The following is a 20,875-nucleotide window of genomic DNA, read 5'->3' on the forward strand; positions in this document are numbered from 1 at the left end:
GAGTGCACAGTGTTCCTCCAAAGGGACATGGTGGGGCAGAGGGAGTCCTGGGAGAAGCATTCCAGCGTTAATGCGCTGCTTTCCCTAAGGGTTCATGGAAATCGTTTGTACACGTCAAGTCGTGCGTTGGAAACGCTGACATTACGTTGAGCCTGGGGGACAGGTCTGGCTTTCCCGTTATGTGAACAAGGGCTGCTGGAGGCCTCCTGTAACGAGTAGGAAACTGTCTGTTAGCCTAGGAAACCTGCCCTTCAATCACTCGGCATTACCACTGTGAAGAGGGCTCGGGCAACAACGCTGTTTTTCACTTAAATCTGAGGCCGCAAGTGTCCTGCTTTCCCGTTGGGAAAATAATGCTTTTCTCATTAGGCCCCTCGGTCAGACTTGACGCAGCACACGTACGTGTAGCTTCTGACCGGCGAAAAGAGACTCAAGGAGCACCCTGGACCTTGCCTGATAAAACTTTGGCACACAGGGAGCTGAAAGGCGTGACCGACGGAATTCCTTAGGTGAGGCCAAAAAGTGTCCTTTTATCCTACCAGAGCTCAGGCAGTGTTGCAGGGGCAACAAGTCCGTTTGTCAGGCTGCGCCTAAAGTCGACGGTCTGCTTGGCAAGCGAGGGCAGCTTCGTGTTCCCAGTGCGAACGCTAAGCAGGGGGTGTTTGCATTGCCGTCCTGGTTCAGCAGCGGGGACCGCTTGCGGTCCACCTAAGACCTGCCAGACCCGTGTTCGGGAGGACTTTTGAAAGATGGGCAATCCAACGGTGCAACAAAGAGAGCAGTGTTTTGCCTTGAATTCACTCTTCGTTCCAAGAGACGATGCGAAGGGCCTAGGTGCCTGTACGTCGGTAGGTCGCCTAAGATGTGACAACCGGTACACACGGTGTTGCCGTGAGACGTGGTGAGGGCGCGGGAGTCCCAGGAGTCCTGAAAAGCCCACTAGCGTTTAGCCACTGCTTTGAGTAGGGCTCCCTGGGAAATGCTGCACGCCTGCCTGGCATTTGTGGATGCAATTCCTGGACCTTGCCTTCAGCTTGGCGCTCAGTGTCGTGTTCCTTCTGGGTAAAGGCGGCTCTGGGATGCCCCAGGAATGGAAGCGGAAACCCACCGCCGCGCTCAAGAGAAGTCCACTTTCCTTCCAAAGACGTTCCAGCATGCAAGAATGGACTGACAGAGCACTGTATTTCAGGCAGCTTTCACGCTGAACGATCCTTCTTTCCCGTTGGGAGGTACTACAGTTCTCTAAGGGTCCCGGTCTCAGAGTTGCACACAGCCCACGTGCGTGTAGTTTCTCAGGAACCAAAGGGGACCCAAGGAGGACGGTGGCACCTTCTCTGAATAATTTTGTAGCCAGGGAGTTGGTTGTGCGCTGTGCGAATGGCATGAACTCTTAAAGGTGCTAGGTATCAGATGTAGGTGCTCCCTGAACCTGCCAAAAGCCTAGCAGTGTTCGGGGGGGAAACTGTCCATTTTCCAGACTGCATCAAAGGTCGACTTACAGCTTGCCAGGAAGAGCCGGTAGGTAAGTACACCCAGAATGAACACTACGCACCATGCCTCCCATGGCTCCTCAGCGTCAGCAGTGGGAGCCCCTGGCATGCCACCTAGGACCTTCTACACCTCTGTTCAGGGGCACTTTTGAATGTCGTGGCTATCTAGCTCTACAGCAAAGAGGAGACTTTGTCGCTTCTCAGTCTGCATTCAAAGAGGTGATCCGGAGGACTTTGACAGCGGAAAGGTGCTCAGGGGGCCAAGAAGAGTTTCGGTACACAGTGTTCTTCCAAGGGACGTGGTGAGGCAGCGGGGACCCTAGGAAAGGCATACTAACTTCAATGCACTACTCGCCTAAGGTTTCCTGGAAAACCTCTGCACGCGTCAATTCGTGGAGGGACTACCTGGACCTCACTTGGGTCGTTGTGGAACAGTAGAGTGTTCCGTTGATGGATAGAGGGTGACCGGAGACCTCCTGCACGGCGTAGTAAACAGAGTGTTTCTCTAGGCAAACTCCCTTTCCCCGCACATAGCCATTCTACTTGTGAAGACAACACGAGGAACCGCACTGTTTCTCAGGACACTTTGAGGCCGCACTTTCAGCTCTCCCGCCGGGAAAATAATGCTCTTGGCTTTAGGTAACCAATATCAAAGTTGAACCCAGCACATGCACTTGTAGGTTCTGACCAACAAAAAGAGACTCAAGCAGCACCCTGGACCTTCGCTGATAAGACTTTGGCACCAGGGTAGTCCTGCGTGGGCTGAATGGCCTCAACGACGTAATTCCCGGGGATGGGCCAAACTGTCCTTGTGTCTTACAAAACCTGGGGTAGCGTTCAGGGGCACATTGTACGTTTGTCAGGCTGCCTCTGAAGTCGACCTTCTGCTTGGCAGAGACAGAGAGAGAGAGAGACAGAGAGACAGAGAGACAGAGAGACAGAGAGACAGAGAGGCGGCAGGGAAGTGTTCCCAGCATGAACCGTAAACACAGTGTTTCTTCATAGCAGCAGTGGTTCAGCCGTGGGGATCATTGGCATAACACCGAAGACCTGCTAGGCCTGTGTTCGGGAGGACTTTTGAAAGCTCGGCAGTCTAGACGGGCAGCGAAGGGAGCAGAGGGTCGCCTTTCATTCTTCTTGCAGAGAAACGATCCGAAGGGCCCAGGTACCTGTATTTGGTTGGGTCCCCTGAGAATTGGGTACACGTTGGGTACACAGTGTTTCTCCATGCGAGGTGGTGAGGACCCAGGAGTCCTAGGAGTCCTGACCCAGCACCCTAGCGTCAAGCCACTGCTTTGACTAAGGCTTCTGGGCAAATGCTGCATGCCTGCAGGCACTGTGGATGCCGTTCCCGGACCTTGTTTGGATCTTCGTGACCAGCGTGGTCTGCCCTTTATGCGAAGGGGGCTCTGGCACGCCTCAGGCAAGGAAGTGGAAAGAGCTTTCTTCTTTCTTGCATAGCACCCTTTCCTTTGAGACACGTTCCAGCATGCAAGGGAAGACTAGCGGAACGCTGTGTTTCGGCACCTTTGAGGCTACGAGGATTCTTCGTTCAACTAGGGACAATCCAACGTTTCTCCTAAGGTCCCGGCATCAAAGTTGAACGCAGCCCCACGTACGTGTAGTTTCTCAAGCACCAGAAGAGACACAAGAAGCACTGTGGTACCTTCTCAGAATAATATCTTGCGCAGGGAGATGAGCACTGTCCGAGTGACATAGGCGTTTTAAGGCGCCAGCTAGATCTGGGTGTCCTTGAACCTGCCAAAAGACTAGCAGGCTTCAGGAGGAAACCGTTCATTTTCCGGACGGCATCTAAAGTCGAGTTTCTGCTGGGCAGGGAGAGACGGCAGGTATGTAAGCGGAGAATGAACAGTCAGCACAGAGCTTGTTACATTGCAGCTCAGGGTCAGCCCTGAGAGCCCCTGGCATCACACCGAAGACTTTGCAGAACTCGGGTCGGGGCACAGTTGACAGACTTGCCAACCTCTCTATCCAACGAAGGCAACAGTTTGCTGCCTTTCACACTGCGTTCCAAGAGATGATCCGGAGGTACCTGGGTCGCCGAACGGTGCTCAGTCGGTCAACAGGAGTCATTGAGTGCACAGTGTTCCTCCAAAGGGACATGGTGGGGCAGAGGGAGTCCTGGGAGAAGCATTCCAGCGTTAATGCGCTGCTTTCCCTAAGGGTTCATGGAAATCGTTTGTACACGTCAAGTCGTGCGTTGGAAACGCTGACATTACGTTGAGCCTGGGGGACAGGTCTGGCTTTCCCGTTATGTGAACAAGGGCTGCTGGAGGCCTCCTGTAACGAGTAGGAAACTGTCTGTTAGCCTAGGAAACCTGCCCTTCAATCACTCGGCATTACCACTGTGAAGAGGGCTCGGGCAACAACGCTGTTTTTCACTTAAATCTGAGGCCGCAAGTGTCCTGCTTTCCCGTTGGGAAAATAATGCTTTTCTCATTAGGCCCCTCGGTCAGACTTGACGCAGCACACGTACGTGTAGCTTCTGACCGGCGAAAAGAGACTCAAGGAGCACCCTGGACCTTGCCTGATAAAACTTTGGCACACAGGGAGCTGAAAGGCGTGACCGACGGAATTCCTTAGGTGAGGCCAAAAAGTGTCCTTTTATCCTACCAGAGCTCAGGCAGTGTTGCAGGGGCAACAAGTCCGTTTGTCAGGCTGCGCCTAAAGTCGACGGTCTGCTTGGCAAGCGAGGGCAGCTTCGTGTTCCCAGTGCGAACGCTAAGCAGGGGGTGTTTGCATTGCCGTCCTGGTTCAGCAGCGGGGACCGCTTGCGGTCCACCTAAGACCTGCCAGACCCGTGTTCGGGAGGACTTTTGAAAGATGGGCAATCCAACGGTGCAACAAAGAGAGCAGTGTTTTGCCTTGAATTCACTCTTCGTTCCAAGAGACGATGCGAAGGGCCTAGGTGCCTGTACGTCGGTAGGTCGCCTAAGATGTGACAACCGGTACACACGGTGTTGCCGTGAGACGTGGTGAGGGCGCGGGAGTCCCAGGAGTCCTGAAAAGCCCACTAGCGTTTAGCCACTGCTTTGAGTAGGGCTCCCTGGGAAATGCTGCACGCCTGCCTGGCATTTGTGGATGCAATTCCTGGACCTTGCCTTCAGCTTGGCGCTCAGTGTCGTGTTCCTTCTGGGTAAAGGCGGCTCTGGGATGCCCCAGGAATGGAAGCGGAAACCCACCGCCGCGCTCAAGAGAAGTCCACTTTCCTTCCAAAGACGTTCCAGCATGCAAGAATGGACTGACAGAGCACTGTATTTCAGGCAGCTTTCACGCTGAACGATCCTTCTTTCCCGTTGGGAGGTACTACAGTTCTCTAAGGGTCCCGGTCTCAGAGTTGCACACAGCCCACGTGCGTGTAGTTTCTCAGGAACCAAAGGGGACCCAAGGAGGACGGTGGCACCTTCTCTGAATAATTTTGTAGCCAGGGAGTTGGTTGTGCGCTGTGCGAATGGCATGAACTCTTAAAGGTGCTAGGTATCAGATGTAGGTGCTCCCTGAACCTGCCAAAAGCCTAGCAGTGTTCGGGGGGGAAACTGTCCATTTTCCAGACTGCATCAAAGGTCGACTTACAGCTTGCCAGGAAGAGCCGGTAGGTAAGTACACCCAGAATGAACACTACGCACCATGCCTCCCATGGCTCCTCAGCGTCAGCAGTGGGAGCCCCTGGCATGCCACCTAGGACCTTCTACACCTCTGTTCAGGGGCACTTTTGAATGTCGTGGCTATCTAGCTCTACAGCAAAGAGGAGACTTTGTCGCTTCTCAGTCTGCATTCAAAGAGGTCATCCGGAGGACTTTGACAGCGGAAAGGTGCTCAGGGGGCCAAGAAGAGTTTCGGTACACAGTGTTCTTCCAAGGGACGTGGTGAGGCAGCGGGGACCCTAGGAAAGGCATACTAACTTCAATGCACTACTCGCCTAAGGTTTCCTGGAAAACCTCTGCACGCGTCAATTCGTGGAGGGACTACCTGGACCTCACTTGGGTCGTTGTGGAACAGTAGAGTGTTCCGTTGATGGATAGAGGGTGACCGGAGGCCTCCTGCACGGCGTAGTAAACAGAGTGTTTCTCTAGGCAAACTCCCTTTCCCCGCACATAGCCATTCTACTTGTGAAGACAACACGAGGAACCGCACTGTTTCTCAGGACACTTTGAGGCCGCACTTTCAGCTCTCCTGCCGGGAAAATAATGCTCTTGGCTTTAGGTAACCAATATCAAAGTTGAACCCAGCACATGCACTTGTAGGTTCTGACCAACAAAAAGAGACTCAAGCAGCACCCTGGACCTTCGCTGATAAGACTTTGGCACCAGGGTAGTCCTGCGTGGGCTGAATGGCCTCAACGACGTAATTCCCGGGGATGGGCCAAACTGTCCTTGTGTCTTACAAAACCTGGGGTAGCGTTCAGGGGCACATTGTACGTTTGTCAGGCTGCCTCTGAAGTCGCCCTTCTGCTTGGCAGAGGGAGAGAGAGACAGAGAGAGAGAGAGAGAGAGAGACAGAGAGACAGAGAGACAGAGAGGCGGCAGGGAAGTGTTCCCAGCATGAACCGTAAACACAGTGTTTCTTCATAGCAGCAGTGGTTCAGCCGTGGGGATCATTGGCATAACACCGAAGACCTGCTAGGCCTGTGTTCGGGAGGACTTTTGAAAGCTCGGCCGTCTAGACGGGCAGCGAAGGGAGCAGAGGGTCGCCTTTCATTCTTCTTGCAGAGAAACGATCCGAAGGGCCCAGGTACCTGTATTTGGTTGGGTCCCCTGAGAATTGGGTACACGTTGGGTACACAGTGTTTCTCCATGCGAGGTGGTGAGGACCCAGGAGTCCTAGGAGTCCTGACCCAGCACCCTAGCGTCAAGCCACTGCTTTGACTAAGGCTTCTGGGCAAATGCTGCATGCCTGCAGGCACTGTGGATGCCGTTCCCGGACCTTGTTTGGATCTTCGTGACCAGCGTGGTCTGCCCTTTATGCGAAGGGGGCTCTGGCACGCCTCAGGCAAGGAAGTGGAAAGAGCTTTCTTCTTTCTTGCATAGCACCCTTTCCTTTGAGACACGTTCCAGCATGCAAGGGAAGACTAGCGGAACGCTGTGTTTCGGCACCTTTGAGGCTACGAGGATTCTTCGTTCAACTAGGGACAATCCAACGTTTCTCCTAAGGTCCCGGCATCAAAGTTGAACGCAGCCCCACGTACGTGTAGTTTCTCAAGCACCAGAAGAGACACAAGAAGCACTGTGGTACCTTCTCAGAATAATATCTTGCGCAGGGAGATGAGCACTGTCCGAGTGACATAGGCGTTTTAAGGCGCCAGCTAGATCTGGGTGTCCTTGAACCTGCCAAAAGACTAGCAGGCTTCAGGAGGAAACCGTTCATTTTCCGGACGGCATCTAAAGTCGAGTTTCTGCTGGGCAGGGAGAGACGGCAGGTATGTAAGCGGAGAATGAACAGTCAGCACAGAGCTTGTTACATTGCAGCTCAGGGTCAGCCCTGAGAGCCCCTGGCATCACACCGAAGACTTTGCAGAACTCCGGTCGGGGCACAGTTGACAGACTTGTCAATCTCTCTATCCAACGAAGGCAACAGTTTGCTGCCTTTCACACTGCGTTCCAAGAGATGATCCGGAGGTACCTGGGTCGCCGAACGGTGCTCAGTCGGTCAACAGGAGTCATTGAGTGCACAGTGTTCCTCCAAAGGGACATGGTGGGGCAGAGGGAGTCCTGGGAGAAGCATTCCAGCGTTAATGCGCTGCTTTCCCTAAGGGTTCATGGAAATCGTTTGTACACGTCAAGTCGTGCGTTGGAAACGCTGACATTACGTTGAGCCTGGGGGACAGGTCTGGCTTTCCCGTTATGTGAACAAGGGCTGCTGGAGGCCTCCTGTAACGAGTAGGAAACTGTCTGTTAGCCTAGGAAACCTGCCCTTCAATCACTCGGCATTACCACTGTGAAGAGGGCTCGGGCAACAACGCTGTTTTTCACTTAAATCTGAGGCCGCAAGTGTCCTGCTTTCCCGTTGGGAAAATAATGCTTTTCTCATTAGGCCCCTCGGTCAGACTTGACGCAGCACACGTACGTGTAGCTTCTGACCGGCGAAAAGAGACTCAAGGAGCACCCTGGACCTTGCCTGATAAAACTTTGGCACACAGGGAGCTGAAAGGCGTGACCGACGGAATTCCTTAGGTGAGGCCAAAAAGTGTCCTTTTATCCTACCAGAGCTCAGGCAGTGTTGCAGGGGCAACAAGTCCGTTTGTCAGGCTGCGCCTAAAGTCGACGGTCTGCTTGGCAAGCGAGGGCAGCTTCGTGTTCCCAGTGCGAACGCTAAGCAGGGGGTGTTTGCATTGCCGTCCTGGTTCAGCAGCGGGGACCGCTTGCGGTCCACCTAAGACCTGCCAGACCCGTGTTCGGGAGGACTTTTGAAAGATGGGCAATCCAACGGTGCAACAAAGAGAGCAGTGTTTTGCCTTGAATTCACTCTTCGTTCCAAGAGACGATGCGAAGGGCCTAGGTGCCTGTACGTCGGTAGGTCGCCTAAGACGTGACAACCGGTACACACGGTGTTGCCGTGAGACGTGGTGAGGGCGCGGGAGTCCCAGGAGTCCTGAAAAGCCCACTAGCGTTTAGCCACTGCTTTGAGTAGGGCTCCCTGGGAAATGCTGCACGCCTGCCTGGCATTTGTGGATGCAATTCCTGGACCTTGCCTTCAGCTTGGCGCTCAGTGTCGTGTTCCTTCTGGGTAAAGGCGGCTCTGGGATGCCCCAGGAATGGAAGCGGAAACCCACCGCCGCGCTCAAGAGAAGTCCACTTTCCTTCCAAAGACGTTCCAGCATGCAAGAATGGACTGACAGAGCACTGTATTTCAGGCAGCTTTCACGCTGAACGATCCTTCTTTCCCGTTGGGAGGTACTACAGTTCTCTAAGGGTCCCGGTCTCAGAGTTGCACACAGCCCACGTGCGTGTAGTTTCTCAGGAACCAAAGGGGACCCAAGGAGGACGGTGGCACCTTCTCTGAATAATTTTGTAGCCAGGGAGTTGGTTGTGCGCTGTGCGAATGGCATGAACTCTTAAAGGTGCTAGGTATCAGATGTAGGTGCTCCCTGAACCTGCCAAAAGCCTAGCAGTGTTCGGGGGGGAAACTGTCCATTTTCCAGACTGCATCAAAGGTCGACTTACAGCTTGCCAGGAAGAGCCGGTAGGTAAGTACACCCAGAATGAACACTACGCACCATGCCTCCCATGGCTCCTCAGCGTCAGCAGTGGGAGCCCCTGGCATGCCACCTAGGACCTTCTACACCTCTGTTCAGGGGCACTTTTGAATGTCGTGGCTATCTAGCTCTACAGCAAAGAGGAGACTTTGTCGCTTCTCAGTCTGCATTCAAAGAGGTCATCCGGAGGACTTTGACAGCGGAAAGGTGCTCAGGGGGCCAAGAAGAGTTTCGGTACACAGTGTTCTTCCAAGGGACGTGGTGAGGCAGCGGGGACCCTAGGAAAGGCATACTAACTTCAATGCACTACTCGCCTAAGGTTTCCTGGAAAACCTCTGCACGCGTCAATTCGTGGAGGGACTACCTGGACCTCACTTGGGTCGTTGTGGAACAGTAGAGTGTTCCGTTGATGGATAGAGGGTGACCGGAGGCCTCCTGCACGGCGTAGTAAACAGAGTGTTTCTCTAGGCAAACTCCCTTTCCCCGCACATAGCCATTCTACTTGTGAAGACAACACGAGGAACCGCACTGTTTCTCAGGACACTTTGAGGCCGCACTTTCAGCTCTCCTGCCGGGAAAATAATGCTCTTGGCTTTAGGTAACCAATATCAAAGTTGAACCCAGCACATGCACTTGTAGGTTCTGACCAACAAAAAGAGACTCAAGCAGCACCCTGGACCTTCGCTGATAAGATTTTGGCACCAGGGTAGTCCTGCGTGGGCTGAATGGCCTCAACGACGTAATTCCCGGGGATGGGCCAAACTGTCCTTGTGTCTTACAAAACCTGGGGTAGCGTTCAGGGGCACATTGTACGTTTGTCAGGCTGCCTCTGAAGTCGCCCTTCTGCTTGGCAGAGGGAGAGAGAGACAGAGAGAGAGAGAGAGAGAGAGACAGAGAGACAGAGAGACAGAGAGGCGGCAGGGAAGTGTTCCCAGCATGAACCGTAAACACAGTGTTTCTTCATAGCAGCAGTGGTTCAGCCGTGGGGATCATTGGCATAACACCGAAGACCTGCTAGGCCTGTGTTCGGGAGGACTTTTGAAAGCTCGGCCGTCTAGACGGGCAGCGAAGGGAGCAGAGGGTCGCCTTTCATTCTTCTTGCAGAGAAACGATCCGAAGGGCCCAGGTACCTGTATTTGGTTGGGTCCCCTGAGAATTGGGTACACGTTGGGTACACAGTGTTTCTCCATGCGAGGTGGTGAGGACCCAGGAGTCCTAGGAGTCCTGAACCAGCACCCTAGCGTCAAGCCACTGCTTTGACTAAGGCTTCTGGGCAAATGCTGCATGCCTGCAGGCACTGTGGATGCCGTTCCCGGACCTTGTTTGGATCTTCGTGACCAGCGTGGTCTGCCCTTTATGCGAAGGGGGCTCTGGCACGCCTCAGGCAAGGAAGTGGAAAGAGCTTTCTTCTTTCTTGCATAGCACCCTTTCCTTTGAGACACGTTCCAGCATGCAAGGGAAGACTAGCGGAACGCTGTGTTTCGGCACCTTTGAGGCTACGAGGATTCTTCGTTCAACTAGGGACAATCCAACGTTTCTCCTAAGGTCCCGGCATCAAAGTTGAACGCAGCCCCACGTACGTGTAGTTTCTCAAGCACCAGAAGAGACACAAGAAGCACTGTGGTACCTTCTCAGAATAATATCTTGCGCAGGGAGATGAGCACTGTCCGAGTGACATAGGCGTTTTAAGGCGCCAGCTAGATCTGGGTGTCCTTGAACCTGCCAAAAGACTAGCAGGCTTCAGGAGGAAACCGTTCATTTTCCGGACGGCATCTAAAGTCGAGTTTCTGCTGGGCAGGGAGAGACGGCAGGTATGTAAGCGGAGAATGAACAGTCAGCACAGAGCTTGTTACATTGCAGCTCAGGGTCAGCCCTGAGAGCCCCTGGCATCACACCGAAGACTTTGCAGAACTCGGGTCGGGGCACAGTTGACAGACTTGCCAACCTCTCTATCCAACGAAGGCAACAGTTTGCTGCCTTTCACACTGCGTTCCAAGAGATGATCCGGAGGTACCTGGGTCGCCGAACGGTGCTCAGTCGGTCAACAGGAGTCATTGAGTGCACAGTGTTCCTCCAAAGGGACATGGTGGGGCAGAGGGAGTCCTGGGAGAAGCATTCCAGCGTTAATGCGCTGCTTTCCCTAAGGGTTCATGGAAATCGTTTGTACACGTCAAGTCGTGCGTTGGAAACGCTGACATTACGTTGAGCCTGGGGGACAGGTCTGGCTTTCCCGTTATGTGAACAAGGGCTGCTGGAGGCCTCCTGTAACGAGTAGGAAACTGTCTGTTAGCCTAGGAAACCTGCCGTTCAATCACTCGGCATTACCACTGTGAAGAGGGCTCGGGCAACAACGCTGTTTTTCACTTAAATCTGAGGCCGCAAGTGTCCTGCTTTCCCGTTGGGAAAATAATGCTTTTCTCATTAGGCCCCTCGGTCAGACTTGACGCAGCACACGTACGTGTAGCTTCTGACCGGCGAAAAGAGACTCAAGGAGCACCCTGGACCTTGCCTGATAAAACTTTGGCACACAGGGAGCTGAAAGGCGTGACCGACGGAATTCCTTAGGTGAGGCCAAAAAGTGTCCTTTTATCCTACCAGAGCTCAGGCAGTGTTGCAGGGGCAACAAGTCCGTTTGTCAGGCTGCGCCTAAAGTCGACGGTCTGCTTGGCAAGCGAGGGCAGCTTCGTGTTCCCAGTGCGAACGCTAAGCAGGGGGTGTTTGCATTGCCGTCCTGGTTCAGCAGCGGGGACCGCTTGCGGTCCACCGAAGACCTGCCAGACCCGTGTTCGGGAGGACTTTTGAAAGATGGGCAATCCAACGGTGCAACAAAGAGAGCAGTGTTTTGCCTTGAATTCACTCTTCGTTCCAAGAGACGATGCGAAGGGCCTAGGTGCCTGTACGTCGGTAGGTCGCCTAAGACGTGACAACCGGTACACACGGTGTTGCCGTGAGACGTGGTGAGGGCGCGGGAGTCCCAGGAGTCCTGAAAAGCCCACTAGCGTTTAGCCACTGCTTTGAGTAGGGCTCCCTGGGAAATGCTGCACGCCTGCCTGGCATTTGTGGATGCAATTCCTGGACCTTGCCTTCAGCTTGGCGCTCAGTGTCGTGTTCCTTCTGGGTAAAGGCGGCTCTGGGATGCCCCAGGAATGGAAGCGGAAACCCACCGCCGCGCTCAAGAGAAGTCCACTTTCCTTCCAAAGACGTTCCAGCATGCAAGAATGGACTGACAGAGCACTGTATTTCAGGCAGCTTTCACGCTGAACGATCCTTCTTTCCCGTTGGGAGGTACTACAGTTCTCTAAGGGTCCCGGTCTCAGAGTTGCACACAACCCACGTGCGTGTAGTTTCTCAGGAACCAAAGGGGACCCAAGGAGGACGGTGGCACCTTCTCTGAATAATTTTGTAGCCAGGGAGTTGGTTGTGCGCTGTGCGAATGGCATGAACTCTTAAAGGTGCTAGGTATCAGATGTAGGTGCTCCCTGAACCTGCCAAAAGCCTAGCAGTGTTCGGGGGGGAAACTGTCCATTTTCCAGACTGCATCAAAGGTCGACTTACAGCTTGCCAGGAAGAGCCGGTAGGTAAGTACACCCAGAATGAACACTACGCACCATGCCTCCCATGGCTCCTCAGCGTCAGCAGTGGGAGCCCCTGGCATGCCACCTAGGACCTTCTACACCTCTGTTCAGGGGCACTTTTGAATGTCGTGGCTATCTAGCTCTACAGCAAAGAGGAGACTTTGTCGCTTCTCAGTCTGCATTCAAAGAGGTCATCCGGAGGACTTTGACAGCGGAAAGGTGCTCAGGGGGCCAAGAAGAGTTTCGGTACACAGTGTTCTTCCAAGGGACGTGGTGAGGCAGCGGGGACCCTAGGAAAGGCATACTAACTTCAATGCACTACTCGCCTAAGGTTTCCTGGAAAACCTCTGCACGCGTCAATTCGTGGAGGGACTACCTGGACCTCACTTGGGTCGTTGTGGAACAGTAGAGTGTTCCGTTGATGGATAGAGGGTGACCGGAGGCCTCCTGCACGGCGTAGTAAACAGAGTGTTTCTCTAGGCAAACTCCCTTTCCCCGCACATAGCCATTCTACTTGTGAAGACAACACGAGGAACCGCACTGTTTCTCAGGACACTTTGAGGCCGCACTTTCAGCTCTCCCGCCGGGAAAATAATGCTCTTGGCTTTAGGTAACCAATATCAAAGTTGAACCCAGCACATGCACTTGTAGGTTCTGACCAACAAAAAGAGACTCAAGCAGCACCCTGGACCTTCGCTGATAAGACTTTGGCACCAGGGTAGTCCTGCGTGGGCTGAATGGCCTCAACGACGTAATTCCCGGGGATGGGCCAAACTGTCCTTGTGTCTTACAAAACCTGGGGTAGCGTTCAGGGGCACATTGTACGTTTGTCAGGCTGCCTCTGAAGTCGACCTTCTGCTTGGCAGAGACAGAGAGAGAGACAGAGAGACAGAGAGACAGAGAGACAGAGAGGCGGCAGGGAAGTGTTCCCAGCATGAACCGTAAACACAGTGTTTCTTCATAGCAGCAGTGGTTCAGCCGTGGGGATCATTGGCATAACACCGAAGACCTGCTAGGCCTGTGTTCGGGAGGACTTTTGAAAGCTCGGCAGTCTAGACGGGCAGCGAAGGGAGCAGAGTGTCGCCTTTCATTCTTCTTGCAGAGAAACGATCCGAAGGGCCCAGGTACCTGTATTTGGTTGGGTCCCCTGAGAATTGGGTACACGTTGGGTACACAGTGTTTCTCCATGCGAGGTGGTGAGGACCCAGGAGTCCTAGGAGTCCTGACCCAGCACCCTAGCGTCAAGCCACTGCTTTGACTAAGGCTTCTGGGCAAATGCTGCATGCCTGCAGGCACTGTGGATGCCGTTCCCGGACCTTGTTTGGATCTTCGTGACCAGCGTGGTCTGCCCTTTATGCGAAGGGGGCTCTGGCACGCCTCAGGCAAGGAAGTGGAAAGAGCTTTCTTCTTTCTTGCATAGCACCCTTTCCTTTGAGACACGTTCCAGCATGCAAGGGAAGACTAGCGGAACGCTGTGTTTCGGCACCTTTGAGGCTACGAGGATTCTTCGTTCAACTAGGGACAATCCAACGTTTCTCCTAAGGTCCCGGCATCAAAGTTGAACGCAGCCCCACGTACGTGTAGTTTCTCAAGCACCAGAAGAGACACAAGAAGCACTGTGGTACCTTCTCAGAATAATATCTTGCGCAGGGAGATGAGCACTGTCCGAGTGACATAGGCGTTTTAAGGCGCCAGCTAGATCTGGGTGTCCTTGAACCTGCCAAAAGACTAGCAGGCTTCAGGAGGAAACCGTTCATTTTCCGGACGGCATCTAAAGTCGAGTTTCTGCTGGGCAGGGAGAGACGGCAGGTATGTAAGCGGAGAATGAACAGTCAGCACAGAGCTTGTTACATTGCAGCTCAGGGTCAGCCCTGAGAGCCCCTGGCATCACACCGAAGACTTTGCAGAACTCGGGTCGGGGCACAGTTGACAGACTTGCCAACCTCTCTATCCAACGAAGGCAACAGTTTGCTGCCTTTCACACTGCGTTCCAAGAGATGATCCGGAGGTACCTGGGTCGCCGAACGGTGCTCAGTCGGTCAACAGGAGTCATTGAGTGCACAGTGTTCCTCCAAAGGGACATGGTGGGGCAGAGGGAGTCCTGGGAGAAGCATTCCAGCGTTAATGCGCTGCTTTCCCTAAGGGTTCATGGAAATCGTTTGTACACGTCAAGTCGTGCGTTGGAAACGCTGACATTACGTTGAGCCTGGGGGACAGGTCTGGCTTTCCCGTTATGTGAACAAGGGCTGCTGGAGGCCTCCTGTAACGAGTAGGAAACTGTCTGTTAGCCTAGGAAACCTGCCCTTCAATCACTCGGCATTACCACTGTGAAGAGGGCTCGGGCAACAACGCTGTTTTTCACTTAAATCTGAGGCCGCAAGTGTCCTGCTTTCCCGTTGGGAAAATAATGCTTTTCTCATTAGGCCCCTCGGTCAGACTTGACGCAGCACACGTACGTGTAGCTTCTGACCGGCGAAAAGAGACTCAAGGAGCACCCTGGACCTTGCCTGATAAAACTTTGGCACACAGGGAGCTGAAAGGCGTGACCGACGTAATTCCTTAGGTGAGGCCAAAAAGTGTCCTTTTATCCTACCAGAGCTCAGGCAGTGTTGCAGGGGCAACAAGTCCGTTTGTCAGGCTGCGCCTAAAGTCGACGGTCTGCTTGGCAAGCGAGGGCAGCTTCGTGTTCCCAGTGCGAACGCTAAGCAGGGGGTGTTTGCATTGCCGTCCTGGTTCAGCAGCGGGGACCGCTTGCGGTCCACCTAAGACCTGCCAGACCCGTGTTCGGGAGGACTTTTGAAAGATGGGCAATCCAACGGTGCAACAAAGAGAGCAGTGTTTTGCCTTGAATTCACTCTTCGTTCCAAGAGACGATGCGAAGGGCCTAGGTGCCTGTACGTCGGTAGGTCGCCTAAGACGTGACAACCGGTACACACGGTGTTGCCGTGAGACGTGGTGAGGGCGCGGGAGTCCCAGGAGTCCTGAAAAGCCCACTAGCGTTTAGCCACTGCTTTGAGTAGGGCTCCCTGGGAAATGCTGCACGCCTGCCTGGCATTTGTGGATGCAATTCCTGGACCTTGCCTTCAGCTTGGCGCTCAGTGTCGTGTTCCTTCTGGGTAAAGGCGGCTCTGGGATGCCCCAGGAATGGAAGCGGAAACCCACCGCCGCGCTCAAGAAAAGTCCACTTTCCTTCCAAAGACGTTCCAGCATGCAAGAATGGACTGACAGAGCACTGTATTTCAGGCAGCTTTCACGCTGAACGATCCTTCTTTCCCGTTGGGAGGTACTACAGTTCTCTAAGGGTCCCGGTCTCAGAGTTGCACACAGCCCACGTGCGTGTAGTTTCTCAGGAACCAAAGGGGACCCAAGGAGGACGGTGGCACCTTCTCTGAATAATTTTGTAGCCAGGGAGTTGGTTGTGCGCTGTGCGAATGGCATGAACTCTTAAAGGTGCTAGGTATCAGATGTAGGTGCTCCCTGAACCTGCCAAAAGCCTAGCAGTGTTCGGGGGGGAAACTGTCCATTTTCCAGACTGCATCAAAGGTCGAGTTACAGCTTGCCAGGAAGAGCCGGTAGGTAAGTACACCCAGAATGAACACTACGCACCATGCCTCCCATGGCTCCTCAGCGTCAGCAGTGGGAGCCCCTGGCATGCCACCTAGGACCTTCTACACCTCTGTTCAGGGGCACTTTTGAATGTCGTGGCTATCTAGCTCTACAGCAAAGAGGAGACTTTGTCGCTTCTCAGTCTGCATTCAAAGAGGTCATCCGGAGGACTTTGACAGCGGAAAGGTGCTCAGGGGGCCAAGAAGAGTTTCGGTACACAGTGTTCTTCCAAGGGACGTGGTGAGGCAGCGGGGACCCTAGGAAAGGCATACTAACTTCAATGCACTACTCGCCTAAGGTTTCCTGGAAAACCTCTGCACGCGTCAATTCGTGGAGGGACTACCTGGACCTCACTTGGGTCGTTGTGGAACAGTAGAGTGTTCCGTTGATGGATAGAGGGTGACCGGAGGCCTCCTGCACGGCGTAGTAAACAGAGTGTTTCTCTAGGCAAACTCCCTTTCCCCGCACATAGCCATTCTACTTGTGAAGACAACACGAGGAACCGCACTGTTTCTCAGGACACTTTGAGGCCGCACTTTCAGCTCTCCTGCCGGGAAAATAATGCTCTTGGCTTTAGGTAACCAATATCAAAGTTGAACCCAGCACATGCACTTGTAGGTTCTGACCAACAAAAAGAGACTCAAGCAGCACCCTGGACCTTCGCTGATAAGACTTTGGCACCAGGGTAGTCCTGCGTGGGCTGAATGGCCTCAACGACGTAATTCCCGGGGATGGGCCAAACTGTCCTTGTGTCTTACAAAACCTGGGGTAGCGTTCAGGGGCACATTGTACGTTTGTCAGGCTGCCTCTGAAGTCGCCCTTCTGCTTGGCAGAGGGAGAGAGAGACAGAGAGAGAGAGAGAGAGAGAGACAGAGAGACAGAGAGACAGAGAGGCGGCAGGGAAGTGTTCCCAGCATGAACCGTAAACACAGTGTTTCTTCATAGCAGCAGTGGTTCAGCCGTGGGGATCATTGGCATAACACCGAAGACCTGCTAGGCCTGTGTTCGGGAGGACTTTTGAAAGCTCGGCCGTCTAGACGGGCAGCGAAGGGAGCAGAGGGTCGCCTTTCATTCTTCTTGCAGAGAAACGATCCGAAGGGCCCAGGTACCTGTATTTGGTTGGGTCCCCTGAGAATTGGGTACACGTTGGGTACACAGTGTTTCTCCATGCGAGGTGGTGAGGACCCAGGAGTCCTAGGAGTCCTGACCCAGCACCCTAGCGTCAAGCCACTGCTTTGACTAAGGCTTCTGGGCAAATGCTGCATGCCTGCAGGCACTGTGGATGCCGTTCCCGGACCTTGTTTGGATCTTCGTGACCAGCGTGGTCTGCCCTTTATGCGAAGGGGGCTCTGGCACGCCTCAGGCAAGGAAGTGGAAAGAGCTTTCTTCTTTCTTGCATAGCACCCTTTCCTTTGAGACACGTTCCAGCATGCAAGGGAAGACTAGCGGAACGCTGTGTTTCGGCACCTTTGAGGCTACGAGGATTCTTCGTTCAACTAGGGACAATCCAACGTTTCTCCTAAGGTCCCGGCATCAAAGTTGAACGCAGCCCCACGTACGTGTAGTTTCTCAAGCACCAGAAGAGACACAAGAAGCACTGTGGTACCTTCTCAGAATAATATCTTGCGCAGGGAGATGAGCACTGTCCGAGTGACATAGGCGTTTTAAGGCGCCAGCTAGATCTGGGTGTCCTTGAACCTGCCAAAAGACTAGCAGGCTTCAGGAGGAAACCGTTCATTTTCCGGACGGCATCTAAAGTCGAGTTTCTGCTGGGCAGGGAGAGACGGCAGGTATGTAAGCGGAGAATGAACAGTCAGCACAGAGCTTGTTACATTGCAGCTCAGGGTCAGCCCTGAGAGCCCCTGGCATCACACCGAAGACTTTGCAGAACTCGGGTCGCGGCACAGTTGACAGACTTGCCAACCTCTCTATCCAACGAAGGCAACAGTTTGCTGCCTTTCACACTGCGTTCCAAGAGATGATCCGGAGGTACCTGGGTCGCCGAACGGTGCTCAGTCGGTCAACAGGAGTCATTGAGTGCACAGTGTTCCTCCAAAGGGACATGGTGGGGCAGAGGGAGTCCTGGGAGAAGCATTCCAGCGTTAATGCGCTGCTTTCCCTAAGGGTTCATGGAAATCGTTTGTACACGTCAAGTCGTGCGTTGGAAACGCTGACATTACGTTGAGCCTGGGGGACAGGTCTGGCTTTCCCGTTATGTGAACAAGGGCTGCTGGAGGCCTCCTGTAACGAGTAGGAAACTGTCTGTTAGCCTAGGAAACCTGCCGTTCAATCACTCGGCATTACCACTGTGAAGAGGGCTCGGGCAACAACGCTGTTTTTCACTTAAATCTGAGGCCGCAAGTGTCCTGCTTTCCCGTTGGGAAAATAATGCTTTTCTCATTAGGCCCCTCGGTCAGACTTGACGCAGCACACGTACGTGTAGCTTCTGACCGGCGAAAAGAGACTCAAGGAGCACCCTGGACCTTCCCTGATAAAACTTTGGCACACAGGGAGCTGAAAGGCGTGACCGACGGAATTCCTTAGGTGAGGCCAAAAAGTGTCCTTTTATCCTACCAGAGCTCAGGCAGTGTTGCAGGGGCAACAAGTCCGTTTGTCAGGCTGCGCCTAAAGTCGACGGTCTGCTTGGCAAGCGAGGGCAGCTTCGTGTTCCCAGTGCGAACGCTAAGCAGGGGGTGTTTGCATTGCCGTCCTGGTTCAGCAGCGGGGACCGCTTGCGGTCCACCTAAGACCTGCCAGACCCGTGTTCGGGAGGACTTTTGAAAGATGGGCAATCCAACGGTGCAACAAAGAGAGCAGTGTTTTGCCTTGAATTCACTCTTCGTTCCAAGAGACGATGCGAAGGGCCTAGGTGCCTGTACGTCGGTAGGTCGCCTAAGATGTGACAACCGGTACACACGGTGTTGCCGTGAGACGTGGTGAGGGCGCGGGAGTCCCAGGAGTCCTGAAAAGCCCACTAGCGTTTAGCCACTGCTTTGAGTAGGGCTCCCTGGGAAATGCTGCACGCCTGCCTGGCATTTGTGGATGCAATTCCTGGACCTTGCCTTCAGCTTGGCGCTCAGTGTCGTGTTCCTTCTGGGTAAAGGCGGCTCTGGGATGCCCCAGGAATGGAAGCGGAAACCCACCGCCGCGCTCAAGAGAAGTCCACTTTCCTTCCAAAGACGTTCCAGCATGCAAGAATGGACTGACAGAGCACTGTATTTCAGGCAGCTTTCACGCTGAACGATCCTTCTTTCCCGTTGGGAGGTACTACAGTTCTCTAAGGGTCCCGGTCTCAGAGTTGCACACAGCCCACGTGCGTGTAGTTTCTCAGGAACCAAAGGGGACCCAAGGAGGACGGTGGCACCTTCTCTGAATAATTTTGTAGCCAGGGAGTTGGTTGTGCGCTGTGCGAATGGCATGAACTCTTAAAGGTGCTAGGTATCAGATGTAGGTGCTCCCTGAACCTGCCAAAAGCCTAGCAGTGTTCGGGGGGAAAACTGTCCATTTTCCAGACTGCATCAAAGGTCGACTTACAGCTTGCCAGGAAGAGCCGGTAGGTAAGTACACCCAGAATGAACACTACGCACCATGCCTCCCATGGCTCCTCAGCGTCAGCAGTGGGAGCCCCTGGCATGCCACCTAGGACCTTCTACACCTCTGTTCAGGGGCACTTTTGAATGTCGTGGCTATCTAGCTCTACAGCAAAGAGGAGACTTTGTCGCTTCTCAGTCTGCATTCAAAGAGGTCATCCGGAGGACTTTGACAGCGGAAAGGTGCTCAGGGGGCCAAGAAGAGTTTCGGTACACAGTGTTCTTCCAAGGGACGTGGTGAGGCAGCGGGGACCCTAGGAAAGGCATACTAACTTCAATGCACTACTCGCCTAAGGTTTCCTGGAAAACCTCTGCACGCGTCAATTCGTGGAGGGACTACCTGGACCTCACTTGGGTCGTTGTGGAACAGTAGAGTGTTCCGTTGATGGATAGAGGGTGACCGGAGGCCTCCTGCACGGCGTAGTAAACAGAGTGTTTCTCTAGGCAAACTCCCTTTCCCCGCACATAGCCATTCTACTTGTGAAGACAACACGAGGAACCGCACTGTTTCTCAGGACACTTTGAGGCCGCACTTTCAGCTCTCCCGCCGGGAAAATAATGCTCTTGGCTTTAGGTAACCAATATCAAAGTTGAACCCAGCACATGCACTTGTAGGTTCTGACCAACAAAAAGAGACTCAAGCAGCACCCTGGACCTTCGCTGATAAGACTTTGGCACCAGGGTAGTCCTGCGTGGGCTGAATGGCCTCAACGACGTAATTCCCGGGGATGGGCCAAACTGTCCTTGTGTCTTACAAAACCTGGGGTAGCGTTCAGGGGCACATTGTACGTTTGTCAGGCTGCCTCTGAAGTCGACCTTCTGCTTGGCAGAGACAGAGAGAGAGACAGAGAGACAGAGAGACAGAGAGACAGAGAGGCGGCAGGGAAGTGTTCCCAGCATGAACCGTAAGCACAGTGTTTCTTCATAGCAGCAGTGGTTCAGCCGTGGGGATCATTGGCATAACACCGAAGACCTGCTAGGCCTGTGTTCGGGAGGACTTTTGAAAGCTCGGCAGTCTAGACGGGCAGCGAAGGGAGCAGAGTGTCGCCTTTCATTCTTCTTGCAGAGAAACGATCCGAAGGGCCCAGGTACCTGTATTTGGTTGGGTCCCCTGAGAATTGGGTACACGTTGGGTACACAGTGTTTCTCCATGCGAGGTGGTGAGGACCCAGGAGTCCTAGGAGTCCTGACCCAGCACCCTAGCGTCAAGCCACTGCTTTGACTAAGGCTTCTGGGCAAATGCTGCATGCCTGCAGGCACTGTGGATGCCGTTCCCGGACCTTGTTTGGATCTTCGTGACCAGCGTGGTCTGCCCTTTATGCGAAGGGGGCTCTGGCACGCCTCAGGCAAGGAAGTGGAAAGAGCTTTCTTCTTTCTTGCATAGCACCCTTTCCTTTGAGA

This window comes from Lagenorhynchus albirostris, chromosome 5, assembly GCF_949774975.1.
Source record: "Lagenorhynchus albirostris chromosome 5, mLagAlb1.1, whole genome shotgun sequence".
NCBI classification, from domain to species: Eukaryota; Metazoa; Chordata; class Mammalia; order Artiodactyla; family Delphinidae; genus Lagenorhynchus; species Lagenorhynchus albirostris.